The sequence below is a fragment of the Protopterus annectens genome, chromosome 1.part1, assembly GCF_019279795.1.
Source record: "Protopterus annectens isolate FY-2018-M chromosome 1.part1, PAN1.0, whole genome shotgun sequence".
In the NCBI taxonomy this organism is placed as follows: domain Eukaryota; kingdom Metazoa; phylum Chordata; order Ceratodontiformes; family Protopteridae; genus Protopterus; species Protopterus annectens.
Window position 1 is genome coordinate 433,881,893 of NC_056726.1, and position 23,657 is coordinate 433,905,549.

General features: G+C 43.6%; 1 protein-coding gene across 1 annotated transcript in view; it reads right to left on the reverse strand.

Annotated features, from left to right (window-relative positions):
• ZC3H7B (zinc finger CCCH-type containing 7B) overlaps nucleotides 1-23,657 on the reverse strand; it is a 1,999,702-nt gene that overhangs the window by 1,007,276 nt on the left and 968,769 nt on the right. The window lies entirely within an intron of this gene.

Consider the following 23,657-nt stretch of genomic DNA (forward strand, 5'->3'; position numbering starts at 1 on the left):
TATACTGTGGCATCATTCTTGGTGAGGGCAAGATGCTACTCAAGGTCAGGGTCATACCAGCCTGGGCTACATGATCAGAGAGCTCCTCTATGTCTCTTTTCATGTAGTCCAGGGAGGTACGTCTCAGGTCATTCACACCAGCATGGACAATGATGGAATCATACTTGTACTTGCTTTGGAGTGACCTGAGTGCTTGCGTTATGTGGCGGATCCTGGCACCCAACAGGCAGCTTACAGTGACCTTCTCCTTGTTCAGTCTGGTAAGCGGGACGTCAGTGTGCCGGACAACAGAGTCCCCTATAACATGTGTATTTGGTGTGTTTGGCCTTACGGGCTGTGACTGTGAGGCACACTGATTTTGTGAGATATGTGATTCGTAGGTATTGTTGAGGGGTGGCTGTTGCTTGGATATCTGCTTAGGAGGTCTTTGCTGTTTAGGCAGATTTTTATTTAGAGCCTCCGAGTATGTTTTTGTGTGTTTATGTGTTGGGTATGCAGATGCAATAGGTCTGTGCGAGACTGGATTTGTGATGCGGGTGGTTACCTTTTCCTCCTGACTGACTGTGCCAGTTTTGGGTTGAGAGAGCTCTGCCTCCAGTTTGGTTGTGTAACTGCATTTCTCACATGTATTAGAGTTTGTTGGAAAGAGGAGAGGGTTGTCTGTGTACATGAGGCAATTGTAACATTGCCTCAAAATTCCCAGATTCACCAGCTGGACTGGAGAGTAAACCTGAAACTGACCCTTGGACATACCAGATTAGTATAGGGAAGTTTTTTTTACTGATCAGATTAGGAAGGGAACTGATTTTTCACTTGATCAGGAAGGACCAATCGGGAGCCTAATACTTATGAGAAGTCAAGGAGGGTGTAGTGCTTTAGTTAATTAGTGTTTCCTTATAAGAGCTGAGCAAATGCAGGGCTTTAGAAAGAGAATAGAGTGATTTTTGAACAGTTCTAATGGAAAAAGTGAAGAGCAGACTTTGTGGAGCCTGGAATAGTTTAAACCTGTTTAGGCAGCGCTGCCCGACGCTGCTCAGTGTGCAAAACCACTCAAAAAGAGAGTTGTAGGGTTTTAAGAGAGAGAGATCAAGGAGTTTAGAATTGACCCAAAATGGCCAATAAAACTACAGCTTCTAGGCAACCACTCCTACAGGGACAGGCAGGCTGTTCAGTGTTAACCACTGCCACTGTTGAACACAGAGCCTTCCCTTTAGCCCAAGCAAGCACTGGCCTTCTAGAAACTTCCAAACAGTTCAGAACAGCAAATCTGTAACTGAACTTTCTTAACTTTCAGAAAGTGGGGAAAAAAGCAAGATTTTTTTTTCTTTTTTGCTGTAGTTTAAAGGTAGCAGAGATACACAAGCAGCAAAATATTCACAACAGTGCAATAAATGACCCCACACTTGAGTGCTAGGCCAAAATCAGGTAAAATGCAGTTTTTAGAGAAAAAAACTATTTTAAATTAAGTGCAACACAGGAAATGCAGTAAACAGGCTCTAGATGTGTTCCAAGTACTGTTACTGTTACAGATATAAACTTTAGCAAGCCGGAAAATGCCAAAATGTAGGCAGCAAAGCAGTAAAACTTAACAAAAATCAGAAGAAAATACTTAAAAATCACAAACGTGGCTCCTTTTCTTCTCTCAGCATTTTCTCCCCTTGGTAGGTGCTTCAGCAACAACTAGCCTGCCAGTTTCAACAATTGGCTAAAGTATCGGTGTCATTCAAAGGGGATCCAGTGTCTGTCAGCCTGGGATGACATGCTTGACAAGCAACGTTGCTTCGCTAGGGACGGCTTGCATCTGTCACCGTTAGGCTTTCGTATACTGGCCAAGGCTCTTGCCACCCCCATAGTGCTATAGCTTCATCTCTTGCCACGAGGTGGCGCAACTAACATACTTGTTGTATCTTGTCCCAAATAAATCTGCCTCCCCAGTGGAATTCCTGTAAAGTTAGGCTAACACCATGTACTTGGTGAATTTTTTCCCCAAACAGATTTGCCTTCCTTTGTTATTTTACTTGCACACCAAGGCCATAAAAGCAGTGTTTCTGCAATTACCTGTTTACACTCCTACCTTTCTGCCTCTACCTCCTCCTTGCTTTCACTTACTTTACAGCTCCAATGTTTCCACTTCTCATACTTACTGTTTTTCTTTGCACTTCTTTGAGGTGAGCCAGCCAGCTCTGTTTCCCCTCCCGATGTTCAGGCTCACTCCATTACCCTACCCTATCCCCATTCCCACCCACCCCTGAATCACCTAGCCTTATACAAACACTAACCACTCCCCCTAACTTCCCCAATTGGCAATCACCCTCAGTCTGCCATTCACTCTTCAATTAACAATACACTATTTGTAACTTTCTACCTTCCCCTCACACAACTTAATTGCAACTTTCCTTAATCGCTCTACTCTCGCACTACACCAACACCCCTCTGATCCTACATCATCTTTATCACACCATCCAGCTAACCTAACATTCCAAAACAAAGAACACACCATGCGCTTTCTCCTGCCCACACTCTATACCCTACTGCTATCTGCATACTATCCAACATCCTAACACTCATCTACAGATACATGTCCATACCCCACACTATATTATTCTAATACTGTCCACTCCTCACTCTCCTAACTTGCCATCCACCCCCAACTCTACAATCACACACCTACTGCATACTTCCACTTCAAAACATGCAGCTGTCAGCAATGCCAGTAACTACTTCAGCAAACACCTTCACATATTCTCCAAACTGTCCAACATGCATGTATATTATCACAGATTCTCCATAGTGGTGATATACACCCAAATCCTGGGCCACATACTGCACAACATACCATCATGGCTACCATTTCACCCCTTCCTCACATTAAAACTTCAGACCTTCTCATTCTTAACATTACCTTTAGAAGCCTAGTTAAAATCACAGAGCTTCATGCGGTCAGTGCACAATACTCAAGACATTCTTAAAGCAACAGAAACTTGGCTAAATCCTCATATAAGAGACCCAGACATACTCCCACAAGGTTACTGCGTACACATGTTAGACAAGCACAGGAAGAAGGGAGGCGGGGCTGTAATCTTCTACAAAGATAACCTACGCATATACTACCTACCCATCAAATACCCTTATGATAACAACTTTGAAGTCCCAGTAGCATGGTTCAGAATCAACCCAAAGAAAAATATTACCATAATAGCCACTTACACACCTCCCAACAATACTCCCACTGCCACTGAGGAACTTATAGCCTGGACAGCCTCAACCTACACCAATGAAACCATTACCACAGGCGACTTCAACTTAGAGTTGAACACCTGCACTGGTGATAACCCCTCCACCTTCATAAAGCTACATGGTTTCTCCCAAACTATCCAGTTTCCCATTCTAATAGATAAACATAGCAAAAGGAAATCTATCTTAGACTGCTCATTTATTAAGAGTACCACCCACATATATCTCTCCAGATGCCTTCCATATAATTTAAATGACCATAGACTTACCTACTTAACCTGCCATCAGCTCAACCCACCCTGAACCATAGTTTAAAAAATCATACGAAATACTAAAAACTTCTCCAAAGAAGCATTCTTAAATATACTCAACAAATGTAACTGGACACCACTCCATCATCTGCAACTCGGCCAGGGTGCAACATACTTCAGTGACACATTTCTAGCTATTCTAAATAGCTTAGCACCAACTTGTACATGTCGTGTTAAAAATAAGAGATTGCCCTAGATGTTAAAAGAAACTATTAGACTTCAAAAACTAAGAGAAAAACCCTGGTTTCAATACCAGAAAACAAAAGACAATAAAACTCTTAGTATACCGGCAGCTCCTCACTCAAAAAAAAAAAAAAAAAAACTCAAACTAGACAAAAAAAACACATTATACATCTATGCAAAACAAATATGAAAACAATCCCAGAAATTTCTGGCACACTATTCTCATTCCTCCGCCCAGGTAGAGTCACAACCCCAGAACCAACAACCAAAGCTATTGCCTCACAAATCAATACCTACTTTATAAATACCATCCTCTCCTTAGTTACAGGGAACAATTCCACCCCATCGTCTCTTCCACCTAATGTGAAAACTAACAACACTTTTGACATCAAACCTGCCCCAACACCATAAGAACGATGCTGAAAAAACTGAAACCTTCTTCCTTAGCAGCTGACCAATCCCCCAATGAGTACTTCAAACTTTCAGCTGATGCCATAGCTCTGCCTATCTCCATTCTGGTAAAGAGGTCTATGACAGAACAATATGTCCCAAAACTACGTAAAATTATCTATATCACCCCTCTACATAAAGGAGGAATATCAACAGAATTAAACAATTACAGACCTACAGCCATCCTTTCCCCATGTGTCAAAATTCTGGAAAAATGTATACACCCTCAATTTCTTCAATACCTCATATCTCACAACCTTATCTCTCCCTCTCAACACGGTTTCAGACTGAAAAACAGCACCACCACAGCTCTAATTAATTTCTCTACCACCATCAATCAACTGAGAAATTCAAACCAGCAAGTAGCATCGATCTTCCTGGATATGTCAAAAGCATTCAACATGGTCTCCCATCAGAATAGTACAGTTGTGTACACTTACCATAAATGCAGATGTTCAAGTGTATTCACTGTTGCAGTCATCACATTTGGGTTATCCTCCCGGGGGTAGCCCTCAGACGGCCGGAATACCAGAGGCTTAGTATTAGTGTCAGTTGCTGTTGCTCCAAGACTGACGTCAGGTAGTCAGTGGTATAAAATCAGGCAGCCGACGTCATTACATCAGTTTTTCTTGCCCTGTCAGGAGCCCCCAAATAGGGAGCTAGGTTATGGTGGAAGAACACCACCAGTAAAAAGTAAATACCAAAAATTCCCTGTAAGGAGAGAGGAAGACAGAGAGAGAGAGGCAAGGGGGATGGAGGGGGGAATAGGACTGCAACAGTGAATACACTCGAACATCTACATTTATGGTAAGTGTACACAACTGTACTATGTTCTTCGTGTTTCACTGTTGCAGTCATCACATTTGGGTTGATTCCCAAAGCTGAAGAAAAGGGAGGAGGCAGTCATGAGGACTGGAGGCTGGCTAGGATGCCCTGCAAGCGTCTATATCACATTATTGAAATTTTACTACATCAAATCAATAACAGTCAAACTTAATTGATCGTAGTAAAATTTCGAATAACGTAAATAAATAAATAAATAAATCACTACCAAAAAAAAAACTAAGTCTGAGACCGCACTACACTGAGGTAAATTGAAATCTCCCCCTTATGGAGATTTCCTTTTACCTGTGTGATGTCCTGGACTTTCGAAATTGTCGTGCTGACAATATCATATTGGATATTGTCGGCTTACGACAAAGTGAACTAGACCCACCCTTCAAAACTGTGGCAGCAAAGCCTGCCCTGGATTTGGAGAAGGTAGGCAGGTGGTAATGCTTGCTGAAGGTATGAACAGATGTCCATGTTGCAGCCTCCAGGATGCCCCTGGTGGGGACCTCTATGAGAAAAGCTGCAGAGGTGGAGGTTGCCCTGGTGGAATGTGTCTTGACCCCCTTTGGGGGCAGTTTCTCGTGCTGTTTGTAGCAGAAATGCATGCAGTGTGACATCCATTTGGAGATTGTTTGGATATAGCCTTGCCCTCCGTCCCTGCTGCGAAGCTGACTAGCAATGTATCAGTTCTTCTAAAAGATTTAGTCCTGTCCAGATACGATATGAGCTGTCTGTGCACATCTAGAAAGGTTAGGGAAAAAGGGGGGCAAATAAATGGATTGGTTGAGAGCCACACTGGACACCAATTTAGGCTTGAAGGATGGGTTAGTCCAGAGGGAGACCCTGTCAGCATGGAAAATGATGAAGGGCTCTACAGCCATGAGTGCTTGTAGCTCTGATACTCTTCTAGCTGAAGTGATGGCCAAAAGGAAGGCTGTCTTCCAAGAGAGGAATTTTAACTCTGCTGAAGCTGCAGGTTCAAAGGGGGGTAGGGTGAGCTTTTCTAACACAAAGTTAAGGTCCCAGGCTGGGGTAGGAGCTCCTCTGGGTGGCCTTAAGTTGTTATCCTCTCTTAGGAACTGTTTGATGAGAAGGTGCGAGAAGAGGTGGCTCTGTGCTGTAATAAGCAGAGATGGCAGAGGCATAAATTTTAATAGAAGAGAATGACAGACTCCTATGTAGTAGGTCTCCTAGGTAATCCAGGATGAGAGGTAGGGAGAGCTGTGCCGTTCTGGCTCCCTTAGCCTGGATCCAGGTGCAAAACCTATTCCACTTGTCAACACAGGATTTTCTAGTGCTGCGGCATCTGGCCTCATGTATAATGATGTATAATGATGTATAAAGATGCACGCACTCGAGGCCCTTCTCAGTATGAAGAACATCGATGTCTGTGCTGTGACAGAAACCTGGTTCAAGGCTCCTGAGAGCACCCCAGCACTAGCAGGTTTCACCTCATATCATGCGTTCCGGCCCCAAAATCCGGACAACACCAAGAAAGGAGGGGGGGTGTCCATATTCATAAAGGACACCCACACCTCAAGGTTGGTGGCAACGCACGATGCATCGGAGACCATCCAGGTGCAATTAACCATAGGCAAGACTGCTCTGCAATTTGTAGCATGTTACAGGCCACCCTCTCAAACTCAGGAACCTCACATGGCCTTCCTGAAAACAATGGAGGGGATAAATGTATCTCCAAACACCATCATACTAGGTGACTTCAACTACTCTAATATAGACTGGGAACACTACTCAAGCCCAAACACTCTAGCCCAAAGGTTCCTGGAGTTCATAAACTCAAATGCCATGGAACAACTAGTCACCATCCCCACAAGAGGAGAAAACATACTTGATCTCATCATCACGAATATGGGATCACAATGTTCAACACCGGAAGTATACCCCTCACTGGTGAGATCAGATCATAAACTAATCTCGCTGGAGGTCCTCATCCCCCCACCTGAAATAAAAAGACCACAGTGAAAAACTTCTCAAAAGCCGACTTCACACTTCTAAAAACTAGTGTGGTCTCCTTTAAGGCCCCTGAGCCAGTGGTAAACATTACTCAAACCGCTGAATCACTTACAAATGCCTTCTACCAGCACCTACAGGACTGCATGGATCAGGCAATCCCAAACAAAACTAAGACTCTTTGTACCAAAGGCAAGCGTCCAGTCTGGTGGACCCCAGCCATAAACAAGCTCTACAACAAAAGGAGGAAGCTACTACAAGATAGAGCAAAATCCTTGAAAGGTAAGACACCTTTGATCATTATAAGTAAAAAACTAAGAGCTCTCAAAATCATCCAAGGCAAATTTTGAGAGAAAAATCGCCAAGGACTCAAAAGACAATCATAAGGCCTTCTTTAGCTATGTTAGAAACCTAGGAGGAAACTCCCAGATATGCTCAGAATTAGTTCAAAATGATGTGAAGATTACTGAACCTACACACATTGCCAACATACTGGCTGACAGGTTCAGTGCAAACTTCTCCCTCCCCAAAAGGAGAGATATCTATACCAGAGGATTGTAGCCCCCAAACATCTCCAACGCCCAGGTGAGAACTGCTCTCTCCAAAGCAAAGACACAGCATCCATGGGACCGGATGGTGTCCCCGGCTGTGTGCTCCACGAACTCAATGAGGAATTAAACCCGCAGTTAGGACAGCTGTTTAATCTTAGCCTCACCTCAGGATACGTACCAAGGAGTGGTGCACGGCGACTGTGGTCCCACTTCACAAGGGCGGTGCCTCCACCGACCCTGGAAATTACCATCCCATTAGCTTGACAAGCCTTATCTGCAAAGCCATGGAGAGGATCATAATGGAACTCATAAATAAAGACATAGGGAACTTGCAGACTTTGGATCCAACCCAGTTTGGCTTTGTCAAAGGCAGATCATGCCTTTTAAACTTGGTTGACTTTTTCGAGACAGTCACCAAGGCCATTGATGAGGAAAGGCAGTCCATACAGCCTACCTTGACCTGGCAAAGGCCTTCACACAATACCCCACTCAGGTATCATCGAAAAACTCATCAGCTTGAATGTAAACCCATACATCACAAGATGGGTTGCAAACTGGCTAAGTGACAGAACCCACAGGGTCAGAGTTGCTGGAGCCATGTCAGACTCAAAGCCTGTCACAAGTGGTGTCCTACAGGGCTCAGTCCTGGGTCCACTCTTGTTCAGCATCTACTTTTCTGAAGTACAAGCAAACACAGGAGGGTTATGGCTGACAAAGTTTGCAGATGACTGCAAACTGGGCCATAGTCGAAAACACATCTGACACAGATATCCTTCAGAAGGGCCTCACAGAAACGGATAACTGGTGCCAGAGCCATGGCCTAAAGTTAAATGCCAAGAAATGCATAGTCATACCCTTCGGGAAAAACAAGGTTACCCCTAGCTACCATATAGGTGGCAATCCACTGAGCACAGAAGTCATCAGGGATCTGGGGACCCAGGTTGACAGTAGACTTTCGTTTGACACTCATGTTGCTAAAGTAGTTAGGAAAACCTTCTACATTGCCCACATGATCATGAAGGGATTCACATCTAGATCAAGGGAGGTCATCGTCCCCCTGTACTCATCACTCATTAGACCTATGATTGAGTACAATGCCCCATTCGGAATATCTGACCAGACACCTGCAGCAGCTGGAAAGGCCCCAAAAGTTCCTCACCAAAAGGATAAAGGGTCTCAAAAATATGTCTTATGCTGCCCGACTGAAAGAACTCCAGCTCTATTCAGTCTCATACCGCTTGCTCAGAGGTGACCTGTGCCTGACATATAAGGCCATGTCAAACCCTGATTTGATGAATATGCTTCACCTCAAAAAATCTAGATCCCTCAGAACCACAAGGGCGGGAGACTTAAACCTTGACACGGTTATCAATAGAACATGCTGGAGGGACAGATTCATCACCCAGAGACTCCCTATGCTGTGGAACAAAATCCCGGTACATGTGAGGCAGAGCACCTCGCTGGCCTTGTACAAGAGGAATCTTGACCAATGGATGGGGGATCGCAGATATACCCCAGGGATTACTTCAGTGTCACTGCTTGACAGAGGCACAGCAAAATAATAGGCATAGTATTATTCAAACTAAAGGGGTGGCGAAAGCCAAATAACTATGGGCTAGGCTTATAAATGCCCTTGGGCAGATAGCCTAGTATAAACCTATGAACCTATAATATCTAGGACTTGTTTGCTTAGGCTGGCAGCTTGAGGAGAGGTCAGGGAATAAGTCAGGCTGCCAGGCTGAGGGTCTGCAATTGGGGATGCATGAATTCACCATTCCTCTGGGTCAGGAGTGTTGGGATCTGAGGTAGGTGCCATGGTGGCAGGGGTGACAGGCTGCGCAACATTGGGTACCAGGTGCTGGCATGGCCAGTCTGGGGCAATTAGGATTGCCTTGGGTTTTTCCTCCCTTATTTTGAGCAGTACCCTTGAAATGAGTGGTAGAGGGGGAAATGCATAGACTGAGAGGTTTACCCACTGGAAGGATAGAGCCTCCACTTTCCTGGCCTTGCTGTGAGGTTACCTGGTGCAGAATTTACTGAGCTGATTAGAGTGGGAGGCAAAGAGGTCCACCTTCGGGGTGCCCCATTTCTGGGTTACAAGGGTGAAGGTTCTGTGGTCTAGCTGCCACTCATGTGGGTCTAGCAGGTTTTTGCTTAAGTTGTCTGCCAGAGAGTTTAAAGAGCCTGGCAGGAATTGTGCTAACAGGTGTAGTTGCACGGCTGAGGCCGTGTGCCAAAGGGTCATGGCGAGCCTGCAGAAAGGATAAGAGTGAGTCCCTCCTTGCTTGTTGATATACCATATCACTGTGGTGTTGCCTGTTTTGATCAGGAGAGGCCCTGGGGAGAGTAGGGGTCTGAAAGCTATCAGGGCATGCTGAACAGCTAGCATCTCTTTTTGGCTGATGTGCAGATGTATTTGATTTGGGTTCCAATGGCCCTGAATGCACCTGCCATCCAGGTGTGCATCTCAGGCATAGTCTGATGCGTCTGTGGTGAGGGTATGGGCAGTGTGGGGTTGTGAGAAGGGAAGTCACTTGTTGTGGTTGCATGCTGTTGCCCACCAAAGAAATCTTTCCTTAAACAAGGTATCATTGGTATGATAATTTCCAGGTCTTGAGAGTGTTGACACCAAAGGCTTTTTAGGTGCCACTGTTTCCTCATATGTAGTCTGGCATATGGAATGAGTAGAATCCAGGAGGCCATGAACCCTAGAGCTTGCAGGATATTCCTTGAGGATAACTGGGTTCTGGTGGCTAGTTGAGATAGGTAGGCTTGTTTTTCTGCAGTAAGGAATGACATATGGGATGCTGTGTCCAAGCTTATTACCAGGAATACAATTTTTTGTGTGGTGGCTAGTTTTGATTTCTTTTCAGTGACAGTATACCCCAGGGAAGTCAGTAGGTTCATAGGTTTATACTAGGCTATCTGCCCTAAGGCATTTATAAGCCTAGCCCAAAGTTTTGTGGCTTACGCCACCCCTTATATGAAAAAATACTGTGCCCATTAGTTTGTTGTGCCTCTGTCCAGCAGTGACACAGAGATGATTCCCGGGGTAAACCTACGATCTCCCATCCACAGGTCAAGATTTCTCTTGAACAGAGCCAGCGAGGTGCTCTGCCTCACATGGACCGGGATTTTATTCCACAGCATAGGGAGTCTCTGAGTGATAAATCTATCCCTCCAGCACATCCTATTTATATCTGTGCTAAGGTTTAAGTCGCTTGCTCTAGTGGTTTTGGTGGATTTGGATTTTTTGAGGTGGAGCATGTCCATTAATTCCGGGTTGGACATGGCCTTGTATGTCAGGCACATGTCACCTCTGAGCAGACGGTATGCGACTGAATAGAGCTGGAGTTTCTTCAATCTGGCAGCATATGACAGATTTTGGAGTCCCTTTATCCTTTTGGTGAGGAACTTTTGGGGTCTCTCCAATTGCTGCAGATGTCGGGTGAGATACATCCCAAATGGGGCATTCTACTCGATCATAGGTCTGATAAGTGAAGAGTACAGGGGAACAATGACCTCACTAGATCTGGATGTGAATCCCTTCATGATCAGGTGGGCAATGTAGAAGGTCTTTCTAACCACTTTAGCAACGTGAGTGTCAAAAGAAAGGCCACTGTCAACCTGGGTCCCCAGGTCCCTGATAACCTCTTCTGTGCTTAGTGGATTGCCACCTATATGGTAGCTCTGGGTTACCTTGTTTTTCCCCGAAGGGTATGACTATACATTTTTTGGCGTTTAACTTCAGGCCATGGCTCTGGCACCAGCTATCTGTTACTGTGAGTCTCTTCTGAAGGATATCCGTGTCCGATGCACTTTCCACTATGGCGCCCAGTTTGCAGTCGTCTGCAAACTTTCTCAGCCAAAGTCCTCCCATGTTGGCCTGTACTTCTGAGAAGTAGATGCCGAACAATAGGGGGCCAAGGACCGAGCCCTGTGGGACACCACTTGTGACCGGCTTGGAGTCTGACATAGCGCCAGCAACTCTAACCCTGTGGGTTCTGTCCTTAAGCCAGTTTGCAACCCATCTTGTGACATACGGGTTTACATTTAAGCTGGTAAGTTTTTCTACAATACCCGAGTGGGGTATTGTGTCGAAAGCCTTTGCAAGGTCAAGGTAGGCTGTATGGACTGCCTTTCCCTCATCAATGGCCTTGGTGACTGTTTCGAAGAAGTAGACCAAGTTCAAAAGGCATGATCTGCCCTTGACGAAGCCAAACTGGGTCGGGTCCAATGTCTGCAAGTCCACTATATCTTTGTTTATGAGCTCCATTATGATCCTCTCCATAGCTTTGCAGACTAGACTTGTTAAGCTTATGGGGCGGTAATTACCAGGGTCCGTAGAGGCACCGCCTTTGTGGAGTGGGACCACAGTTGCCATACACCACTCCTTGGGCACATATCCTGTGGTAAGGCTGAGATTAAACAGCTGCCTTATGTGCAGGTTTAATTCCTCATTTAGCTCGTGTAGCACACAGCCGGGGACACCATCCGGTCCCATTGATGCTGTGTTTTTAGCTTTAGAGAGAGCAGCTTTCACCTGCACATTTGAGATGTCTGGGAGGCTACACTCCGCTGGGATAGTTATCTCTCCTTTAGGGGGGGAGAGGGGGGTGAAGTTTGCACTGAACCTGTCTGCCAGTATGTTGGCAATGTCTGTGTGTTCAGTGATTTTTGTATCATTTTGGACTAATTCTGAGCATATCTGGGAGTTTCCACCCAGGTTCCTAACATAGCTGAAAAAGGCCTTATGATTGTCCTTTGAATCCATGGCAATTTTTCTCTCAAAATTGGCCTTAGTTGATTTTATGAGTGCTCGTATTTTTTTACTAATAATGATCAGGTGTGACTTCCCTTTTATGGATTTTGTTCTATCATGTAATATCTTTCTCCTCTTATTGTAAAGTTTGTTAATGGCTGGGGTCCACCAGACTGGACGATTGCCCTTTGTGGAAAGAGTCTTGGTTTTATTTGGGATTGCCTGATCCATGCAGTCCTGGAGGTGTTCATAGAAGGCATTTGTAAGGGCTTCCGCAGCTTGGGTTGTGGTTTCCACTGGCTCAGGGGCCTTGAAGGATACCACACCAGTCTTGAGTAGTGTGAAGTTTGCTTTAGAGAAGTTCTTCACTGTGGTCTTTTTTGTTTGGGGTGGGGGCGGGATGTGGATTTCCAGTGAGATTAGTTTATGATCAGATCTCACCAATGAGGGATATACTTCCGGTGTGGAGCATTTTGTCCCCATGTTTGTGATAATGAGATCTAGTATATTTTCTCCTCTTGTGGGAACAGTGACTAGCTGTTCCATGGCATTTGACTTTATGAACTCTAGGAATCGTTGGGCTAGAAAGTTAGGGCTTGAGTAATGTTCCCAGTCTATATTCGGGTAGTTGAAGTCACCCAATATGATGGTGTTTGGAGATACATTTATACCCTCCAGTGTCTTCAGGAAGGCTGTGTGGGGTTCCTGAGTTTGAGAGGGTGGCCTGTAGCATGCTACAATTTGTAGAGCAGTTTTGCCTATGGTTAGTTGCACCTGGATGGTTTCCGGCTTTGCGTTGCCACCAACCTGGAGGTGTGGGTATCCTTTATGAATATGGATACACCCCCTCCTTTTGTGGTGTGGTCTGGGTTTTGGGGCCGGAACGCATAATATGAGGTAAAACCTAATAGTGCCGGGGTGCTCTCAGGAGCCTTGAACCAGGTTTCAGTTACAGCACAGACATCGATGTTCTCCATACTGAGAAGGGCCTCGAGTGCGTGTATTTTGAGATTTAGACTTCTGGCACTGAGCAGCATTACCCTCAGTTTCTTCCCATTTTGTTTTCTAGGGTGGTAGGTTTAGAATTTGAGCCTTGCCTAAAAAAGGCACTATGGGGGTGGCAAGAGCCTTAGCCAATATCCGGAATCCCAGGGGTGACAGGTGCAAGCCATCCCTTGCGAAGCAGCGTGGCTTGTCAAGCATGTCATCCGAGGCAGACAGACACTGGATCCCCTTTGAATGACACCAGACATTAAGCCAATTGTTAAAGTTGATCATCATGTCTCTAGATTGTGGCATCATTCTTGGTGAAGGAAGGATACTGCTCAAGGTCAGGGTTATACCTGCCTGGGCTACATAATCAGAGAGCTCCTCTATGTCTCTTTTCATGTAGTCCAGGGACGTACGTCTCAGGTCTTTCACACCAGCATGGACAATGACTGTGTCATATTTGTACTTGCCGTGGAGTGACCCGAGTGCTTGTGTTATGTGGCGGATTCTAGCGCCCGATAGGCAGCTTACTGTGACCCTCTCCTTGTTCAGCCTGGTGAGTAGGATGTCAGTGTGTCTGACTATGGAGTCACCTATGACAAGTATGTTTGGTGTTGTATTTGGCCTTAAGGGCTGTGACTGCTTTGCACACTGATTTTGTGGTTTATGTGTTGCTTGTGGGGTGTCTTGAGGTAGCAGTTGTTTGGGTGTCTGCTTTGGAGGCCTCTGCTGTTTAGGTAAATTTTTACTCAGAGCCTCCGAGTATGTCTTTGTGTGTTTATGTGTTTGATTCAGGGGTGTGGTAGCATTATGTGAGGCTGGTTTTGTGGTGTGTGTAGTTGCCTTCTCCTCCTGTCTGGTCTTGCCAGTCCTGAGTTGAGAGAGCTCAGCCTCCAGTTTGGCTAAATAGCTGCATCTCTCGCAAGTATTTGTGTTATGTGGGAGGAGGAGAGGGTTGTCTGCGTACATGAGGCAGTTATAACACTGCCTCAAGATTCCCAGATTCACCAGCTGGACCGGAGAGGAGATTGACAACTGATCTTTGGACATGCTACAATAATATTGGGAATTCCTTAATAATTGAAAACAAGGGCCAGTGGGGAGTAAGGGTGTAGTGCTTTTAATTTTTAGTGCTGACTTATATAATTGCTTTAGTGAGCGAGTGCCAGGTAACTTGAGTGCAATGTGTTACAAGTAACTAAATGCAAAAACGACAAACAGTAACTTTCTTTCAAGTAAAACAAGGAAATAAGTACAGTAAGCAATGCAGCTATCACTAGTGATCCACAGAAGCGCTGAGAAGCCGCGTATTAGGTGGAATTAGCGTTCCAGGGAAATAAGCAAACAAACAAGCAGCATATAAACAAAGCTAGATTCAGCAGGCCTGGATCTAGTCTATGCTACAGCAAACAAGGTGTACCAATTTCAGTAAGATACAGTTCAAATATTCAGGCACTATAAACCTTTAACCAGAAATTCCCAGCTCAGAAGGGCAGAGTCCAGCCTCTTCTCCCACAAGAGAGCAGACCACGAACCTTCTTAATGTAAAATAACTGGCCTGAAGCCCAAGTGCTTAAACCAGAACTAATACACTTGGACACTGGGCTCTCAATCAGCAGTTCCCAACTTAGAAGGATGAAAGCTACCTGTCCTGCCACCACAGTGCTTGCCACAAACCTTCCTAATGTAAAACAACTGGTCTGAAACCCAAGTGCTTAATCCAAGGTCCTTTACAAATGTCAGGTGCTGTAACAGCTTATCCTGTCTGCCTGAATCAGGCAACAGTCTATGTAGGAGTAAATTTAAACATTTCTTTGTCTGCAAAACGCAATGGCTGGAGCCAGGCATTTTGTGAAAACTCTGGGAGCAGCAGATAAGCCAAAGGGAAGCGCAAAGAACTGAAAGTGCATAGATCCTGCCCTGAAACGTAGATATTTCCTGCAAGATTCCCTGAATGGGATGTGTAGGTAGGCCTCAAGTCTAAGGTGGCTAACCAAGTATCCCTGGAAAGCATAGGAAGAAGCTGCTGGAGGGTGAACATTTTGAATTTTGGTATCACCAGAAAGGTGTTTAGAATAGACAGATCGAGGATTGGGTGCCAGGTGCCCTCTTTTCTAGGTACCAGGAAGAGTTTGGAATAGAAACCTTGGCCTATCTGTTCTGCAGGAACATGCTGTATTGCCCTCATGGAGAGCAGGGAAAGGACTTGCTTTTTGGCCTCTGCCCACTGGTTTGAAGGAAGTTCTGGAACCCTTCTGGGGTTGGCAGAGTGTGGAAATAAAATCTGTATCTATGTTGAGGTCCCATCGGTCGTTGGTAGTTGAGGCCCAGTTGCTTGCATGGAAGGAGAATTTTCCTCCTAGGGGCACAAGCAGGTGGACAGAGGTAAGGGGTGGAGGTGTAAACTCATTGTGAGTTCTTACCATAAAGGGGTGGCTTTGCACTCCCTGTTTTTGAAGAGGAGGAACTCCATTGCTTAGATCTCTGCATTCCCTGGGGCTGCTGTCTGGGGGCTCTGCTTCCTCTGGGTCTGGGCTGAGTTTGCCTGGAGGGGGCAGGATAGGACCAGTGCTTGGAGGGGCAATGACTACTGAACCTCAGAGTCTGGACCTGTAAAAAGTCTAACTGTCTGCACAGATTTAGCTTTTTCTCCCATCTTTTTTAAGACTTCTGCCTTGGTGCCAAATAAATTGTCTTTGTTCAATGGTGTGTCCAATAATTTGGATTTGACATGGTCTGGCAATGTCTGCTCCTTAAGCCTAGCATGTCTTCTAAGGACAGAACTAGTGACAGCTGCCCTGCAAGATGCTTCTAGGGCGTCAAAGCCACATTGCAAGGTGTGCTTAGTAACTTGACTTGCAGAATGCACTAGCTCTTGTAATTCTTTATTTTCTGCACAAACAAGAAAGGAAGATATTTTTTGTTTGAGGAGTTCCATAGTATGCTGCTGATATTTCAGCATGTGGAACTGACAATTTAATGCTCTACTAGCAAGAGTAGCAGAGGTGTATACTTTTTATTACCCCATCTGTCTAAAGCTCGGGAATCCCTGTCTCAGGGGGTAGGATTCTTAGCTGAGGTTGCTTTTATTCCTTTAGGTCCTTGATAGATGACCTCTGGGTCAGCAGTAGGATTTTTGAAAAGGAATTTGTGAGAGTCAGGGACTCTGTAGTACCTGTCAGGTTTCCTGGCAGCAGGAGGAAGGGTGTCAGGAGTCAAACTGGATTCCATAAAAACGTCATCCACAACATCCAGGACAGGAGGAATGGCCAAAGGTCTGTGCTGTGGTAAATCTAAAAATTCCCCGAGTCTCTCTTTTGACTGAGGATAGTCTTGACATTTCCATTGGAAATGCTCCCTTAAAGTATAAAGGGTTTCCCAAAATGAAAAATCCTCAGGTGGAGAAGCAGAAGGAATGGATTCCTCTGCATCAGAATCCTCATAAGCAGACATGGTTTGCATGTCTTCATATTCAGAAGCATCAGGGTCATCGGACTCCTGTTCAGATAAAACTACTGTGGACAAGTCTTTTTCTTTTGGAAGGGGTAAGCCTGGCTACCCCTAATAAGCATAATAAGGTCTTCCACCATTTTAAGAATTTGAGACTGAGGCAAGGAAGCAGGTGCCTGAGCTTGGGTCATCGTTTTTTTGGGCGTAGTTCATACCCTGGGCCTTAGAATCTTGGTAGTTTTAGAAACAACTGAAGATGTGAAAAAAGTCATTGGTCTGTGTCGAGTATCGGTAGTGCTAAGTACTTCCTTGGAAGCTGGTGCCTGCTCAGCGGCTCCGAACCCATCCAAGGTAGAGACATCTGCAGGATCCGTAGTCAAAGAAGAGTCTCGCGACATACCGGACTCTGAAAGGATCTCGATAGTGGCCTGCGAATCCACAGAAGTGGGCATCAGGGGCTGCAAAAGTGCTTCACTGAGGACTTGAGAACTAACGACTTGCTTAACGGAAGCGTCTTCGGCAGTTTTGGACCCGTGTGGGCTGTCTCGGTCTTTATCCTTACTTTTTTCGGAAGATCTGTAGTCAGATGGCTTACCTAAGCCATATCGGAATTCGAGGACTGAGAGCGAAAATATCTAGCTATAATACGGGTCCGACGACATATAGATCTGGCATTGAAACAAAGCACAAAAGCGAAAGGGAGGGACGTCGTGGTCTGGGCCTAAACAGGTGATGCAGTAAGAATGGAAGTCTTGGTGTGGTATTTGCTTTCCATAGGTGAGACAATTGTTAACTTTTTCTGACATCTGTTAGAGCAAGAAAAAAGGATCCCCGATGGGGTACTTAGCTTTAGAAGACTTCAATTCGGAAATGAAAACTCAGGTAGTGGCCGACCGGCACTCATGCAAACTGCTTCTGCTTCGGGCTCCTAAGCAAGAAAGACTGATGTAATGGTTTCGGCTGCCTGATTTTATACCACTGACGACCTGATGTCAGTCCTGGAGTGACAGCAACTGATGCAGAAATACTATGCCTCTGGTATTAGGGCCGACTGAGGGCTACCCCTGCCAAGATAACCCAAATGTGATGACTGAAACAGTGAAACATGACGAACATCTCCTTAATACTCTGGTCTCACTAAATCTGTCAAAGATTCCTCTCTCCTGGTTCCTAAGCTATCTTTCTGACAGACAACAAGCAGTATGATGGAAATCTGAACTCTCACCACTTCCTGCCTGTCTCAGCTGGAGACCCCAATGATCCATACTAGGGCCCTTCTTTTCATAATCTTTTCTAATGAATTAGCCTCATCCACAACACACACTAAACTAGTTCAGTATGCAGACAATTCAACTTTAATCTGGTCAGCAGATACCTTACCAGACCTCCAAATAATAGCCCAACAAGCTTTTAATGATACTGAAACATATCTAAGTAAATCACAACTAATCCTGTCCAAAAAGAGACAGTTAATGCTATTTACTAGTAGCACAATCACTTACCACCCCTCCCTTCACTGTTCACTCAGCAAACAACATGGTCATCCAACCAGTTGAGCATATAAAACTCCTCAGTGCGACTATCAACAACAAACTCAGATTTGACCAACACATAGCCATCACAATTAAGAAAGTTCACATCAAACTTGGCTCACTGTACAAAAGCAAGCCATTCCTCACTGACAATACCAGACTATCCATATCCGGAACCTTCCTCCTCTCTAGAGTGCTTTATGCTTTCCCCCTCTTTACCAACTTGAAAAAAATCAGAATTAACCAAACTGGAAACTTGCTACAACAAAATATCTCGCTTTGCAGCCAACCTTCCCCACCACACCCACCAGTGTATTGCTCTACATAAATTAAATTGTCTCAAGCTACCTAACCTTCTCCATCTCTACCAACCTAAATTCACACACAATATCTTCCATCCTGACAACTGCCCAAACCTCAAGAACTTGTTCCCTACTCACGATGTCGAAGATCTGCAGATAGAAACTTTCTCACAGTAAACAAAGCTAACAACACTCACGGTGAAGCCCTATTCTCAAATCAGATAGCCAAATTATCGAACTCTCTACTCAACACCCACCAAAACACACCTGAATCTACCAATTTCAAACTACTACTATTTGAACAGCTATCCAAAAACTGGCATTGCTCCTGCGTCAGACCTGACTGACAAAATATCTTAAAACTCTCTCATCACATTGTCTCCTCCTTACCTCATTTTCTCCCTCTCCTGTTATTCCTACTCAAAAAATATAATTATATATAAAGGAAATCTCATTTGCTCATAGCTATTTAATATGTATAGAGTACTAATTTTATTTTTCTCGCAGTGATCTTTACTGCAATGCTTGTGTGTTTTTCTTTTTGAACCTGTATCTACTAGAAAACTGTACTGAATACTTCTTTGTACAGACTAACCAGATGATGTGCATTCTGCATCTTCCTATATGTATACTATTGTGCTATCTAATTATTGTATTTTGCTAATATTTCTGTGGAGGTTTTATCTGCGATCCTCCGCTGAAAACGGGCTTCTGGCCCAGTTGGACCTTCCCAGTAAACAAATGTAAATAAACAAATTTCAGCTAATTCAACTGCAGTGATGAATACATCACATTTCTGAACACAATGCTTTCAGATTTTTGCAAAATTTCCTTGTAATAAAAGAAATCCTAGTGACTGCAGTTGAGCTAAATTTCTAAGAATTATACTTCTCTTCTTTCAAACACAGAAACTCTTGACATTATATAAATTTCTTCAGTTCTGGCTAATATTTCACCATCCGCTGACACCATACCCTGTCAGAAGTCTTTATAAATGAATCCATCCATCCAGAACCCCTTTTCTCATTTTTGCACATGCGGTTGTGGTGTCACTTCAACAGTGACAATCGTCTGCACCCAAGTTTACACAAACAGATCATAAATGTGGTCTGACTTCCATACAATCAGTATTCAAACTGCTTTCTCTACTACTACTGAAGCAATCTCATTAATTTTTAACGCTACAGTCCTCATATTCTACACCTGGTATTCCAGTTTCCTTCCACTGCCCAAAGAATATTGGCAGATTCCCTGTACTAAATTATCACCATATATTCATTTACCTTCATCCTCATGGTCCAGGTTGACAATGAAAAAAAAGTCTGCTGGCCAGTTCACTTACTCAGACGACATATATATTAAATTAAATAAACCCTGTCTCCTGAAGAAAAACAGGCTGTTGGGAAGCCCCTGGGCCCCTTATCTCCTGGGTCTAGTTCATACCAGAACATCTGGAAGCCAGTAACGAGTGAGTGGCATACATGGGGTGAGAGACCCCACATAGCACAGCATCTTACTTGAGCTTTATACTGTCTAACAGATGTGGGCAAATGTGTTTTTCTGTCCTTCAGATGACATGTTAAATCAAATCCCATCAGTCTGAGTTTGTGGTAGACTACTTTGATACACAGATCCTGTGCCACTTACTGAAAAGAACAGGAGAAAGTTCCCCAGTATTCTGGCCAAATTTCCCCTAATGCCACCCCAGTTCTCCCTAACAAGAGGCTACAAGCCTAGAGAGACTTACCCCATCCAAAAAAGGCTAAATGAATAAATAAAATGGTTTCATGAATGCCAAAGAGGGGTGTAAAATAGAGAGGTCTACAGTGGACAGGATGCTGGAATAGAAGAGAAATCCCTTTATGTAAAATCTCAGACCTGACATTCTGAGTCCAAACAGGAAGTGAATTCTCACTCTCTATCACAGGAGTTGTGAATCAAAAAGTAGACTCATTCCATGACTGTTCCTCAACCTCAGCTGACCAGTCAAGATGGGCAGAGGGAGGCCGCCATAAAAGAAACCTCTTACTACCTGTGTCTGCAAAAATCAAAGAATCAGCCACCCCAAGAAGGTGGGCAAACAAGAAACCAACCCAATCAGGTGGGGAAAGGATGGTGTAAACATTTCGGCCTGCACCATCTAAGTGGCGGCTAAAGGTATGCACCTCTCGGCCTTCAGTCTCCTACAGCACCGAATAATCAGTGTGTAAAGGAATCCCCGTGAGCTTTGACAGGCAGTGGGCTTACCTTAAGCAGACAACAGCCTCGACTAATCAGTCAAGCAGAATCTCAGATGGCAGTCAAACCCAGTCAATATGCAACAAGTCAATAACTCACATTGGTCCTGTGAAAAAGCTTCTTCCTGCCATTCTTACTGACTTTGGAAAGACTTGTAAGAGGATAAAAAGAAAAGCATACACAAATGCAGAAACTTTTTGCTGGTGATAGCATGGACTGGCAACTAAACAGTGCAATGAGAAAAAAAAGGGCCAGTTGGTGCAAGGTACAATAATACACATGTATTCACCTTAATCTCACAACATGCACTGTCATGGGTTTGCATCTATTATAAATTATGAAATTTCCAGAAAAAGATACCAAATGCTGTCTGACGAGAGGAAAAACCCAACCAAGAGATGTCAATGTTAGAGCTGCAGTTAAATTAATAATGCTTCAGTACACTTTGTACCTGTTACCCAGCAAAAAAGATAAATACTAGACACTGCTATTTTTCACAAGTAAATGGATATAAAACAGCGTAACAAATATAAAAAAATGAAGCTGTTAAAAGTTCTAAAGTTTAATGGCAGGGTTTGCAAACAAGGACTGCACTGCACAGATCCAGTACATAGAAAACAACATGTGAAATACTTAAATGGCATTTCTAAGATGAAGTGGTGATATGTTCACGTACAAAGCTTACAGGTGGTGCAAAGTACTACTCAAAACTGCAGTTTAACAAGAATAACAGACAGCTATACAGAGTGCAAGAAATGTTTACCAAAAATAACTTAAAACACAGTTACAGAGGTTTCCTAACTGGGCAGAAGTCAATGCACGTTCTCTGCAGCAGAGCTATGGATCTCAACAGGAAGTGGCAAAATATTATGCACAAGCCACACAAACACAGAGGTGAAACACAACAGGTTAACAAGTGTTATAGTACTGCAGTTACGGAAATTTAATGACAACTGTGACTGTACTTCCTGTAATACAGTTCAACAAAGATCAGTAATATGGTGCCAAGTTCAGAACCCTAATAAGAAGCAAATGAGAGCCTGTCTGCAAGAGTGTGCATTGAGACAAACATGGCCTACAAATTTTCCAAACTGTGTTACCACTTCCGCCATGGCACAGCTCTCACAGCTGCAAAGACATTTTCCAACTGGAGCTATCACATATGTATACACACGTGTGTGTGTGTGTAAATATATATATATATATATATATATATATACACACACACACACACACACAATATATATATATATATATATATTTATGTATATATATATATATATATATATATATATATATATATATATTTATATATATATATATATATATATATACACACACACACACAAACACACACACACACACAAACATTTTCCTCTATTTCTCCCCCTAGCAGTATGAATATGTGCAACTCCAATTGCACTGTATACATTTTGTGCTTCTGTTACTTGATGTAAATCTCTCAGCACAAATGTGTTCTTTCACTGCAATGTGCCATGCTGTGCACTTCCTACCTTATCTCAACTGCTCAGGTACAACAGCACTGCAGAAATGCAAAGACAACAGTCTGCTTTGCTGTGCACCATTATCTTATAACTCTCCCTTCCTCATAGTGCTAACAGTAATGTACAATTCCAGGACACACACACACACGCTGTGATTTTCTGTTCCCTTAACCTCCCTCACCCAAGAAACAGAAGCAATATAAAGTCTTCATCAGACCTTCTGGCTTCACTTTATGTACTATGGCATATGCTGCCTATCCACCTTTACTCCAATTAAGCGTGACAATTATTTTAAGTAGGAACATTGTTCCCTTATGTTGACATCAGTGAAGGTTCAGCAAACTTTACTGTGGATGATATCAGTGCAAGGAAGGTATTGGGAGGATGAATCCACAGATTTTAATGGATGCATAGCTCTTTGTCCATTAACGTGTATAGACAGACCTCCATACCATCCCTACAAGGATGTCACCTAGGGATAAAGTAGTTATCTGGCCTTATCCTTAAGTTTACAATCTTTTTCATTAAGAAATCACTCACATCATATAGGTGTGAAAGGGTTAAAATGCATCATGGAATTTGAGTTATGAAATGTTGCAATGTACATTTATATATACAAGTGTGATGGAACAATTTAAATGATTTTCAACACCAGATGAAATTCTGCATGAACTGTCAGTATATTATCTGCTTTTTCATATTTCTACTCTTGGCATTTTAAAAAGAAATAGATCTCGACTAATCAACTGTTAAAATGAACAATAAAATAGTGTATTTAAATGCTTGAATCTACATCACGCTTTAATGCTTCATTGAAGCAACTATTTCTCAAAGTATTAAAAAAATACTTTGTCGGAAATATGTTGTTCTCTCATGTACTAAATATAGAACTATTTGTAGTACTTGTTGTTATACTACAGTTACTTCAATGGATACTACTGAATTATTGGGTATGACACTTATTACACCAACCACACATTTTACAGCTTTTAAAAATGTTAAAGAAGCTGTTTTCTCAACTTCTCAGCAGTCTATCTTTGCAACATATACTGTCTTCTGTGCAACACATCCTGAAGCAGTACTCCTATCTCACCTATCAAGCACCATCCATAAACTTTAGTATCCCCCCCACCCAGCACCACCCATAAACCATAGTGCTCATTTCATCAGTAAACAAGCAGTGCATGAAAATCTGCTCCTCTGTGGTGCAGTCAACACAAACTGACAAATGTATGACGAATTGTGCTTCTGTCAGTACTGTGGCCGAGATGCTCTTTATCCTGCAGCTAATGCAGAAGATAGAGGGTGCCTACGAATCCAGCAGCCCATACCACACAAAGTAGCCTA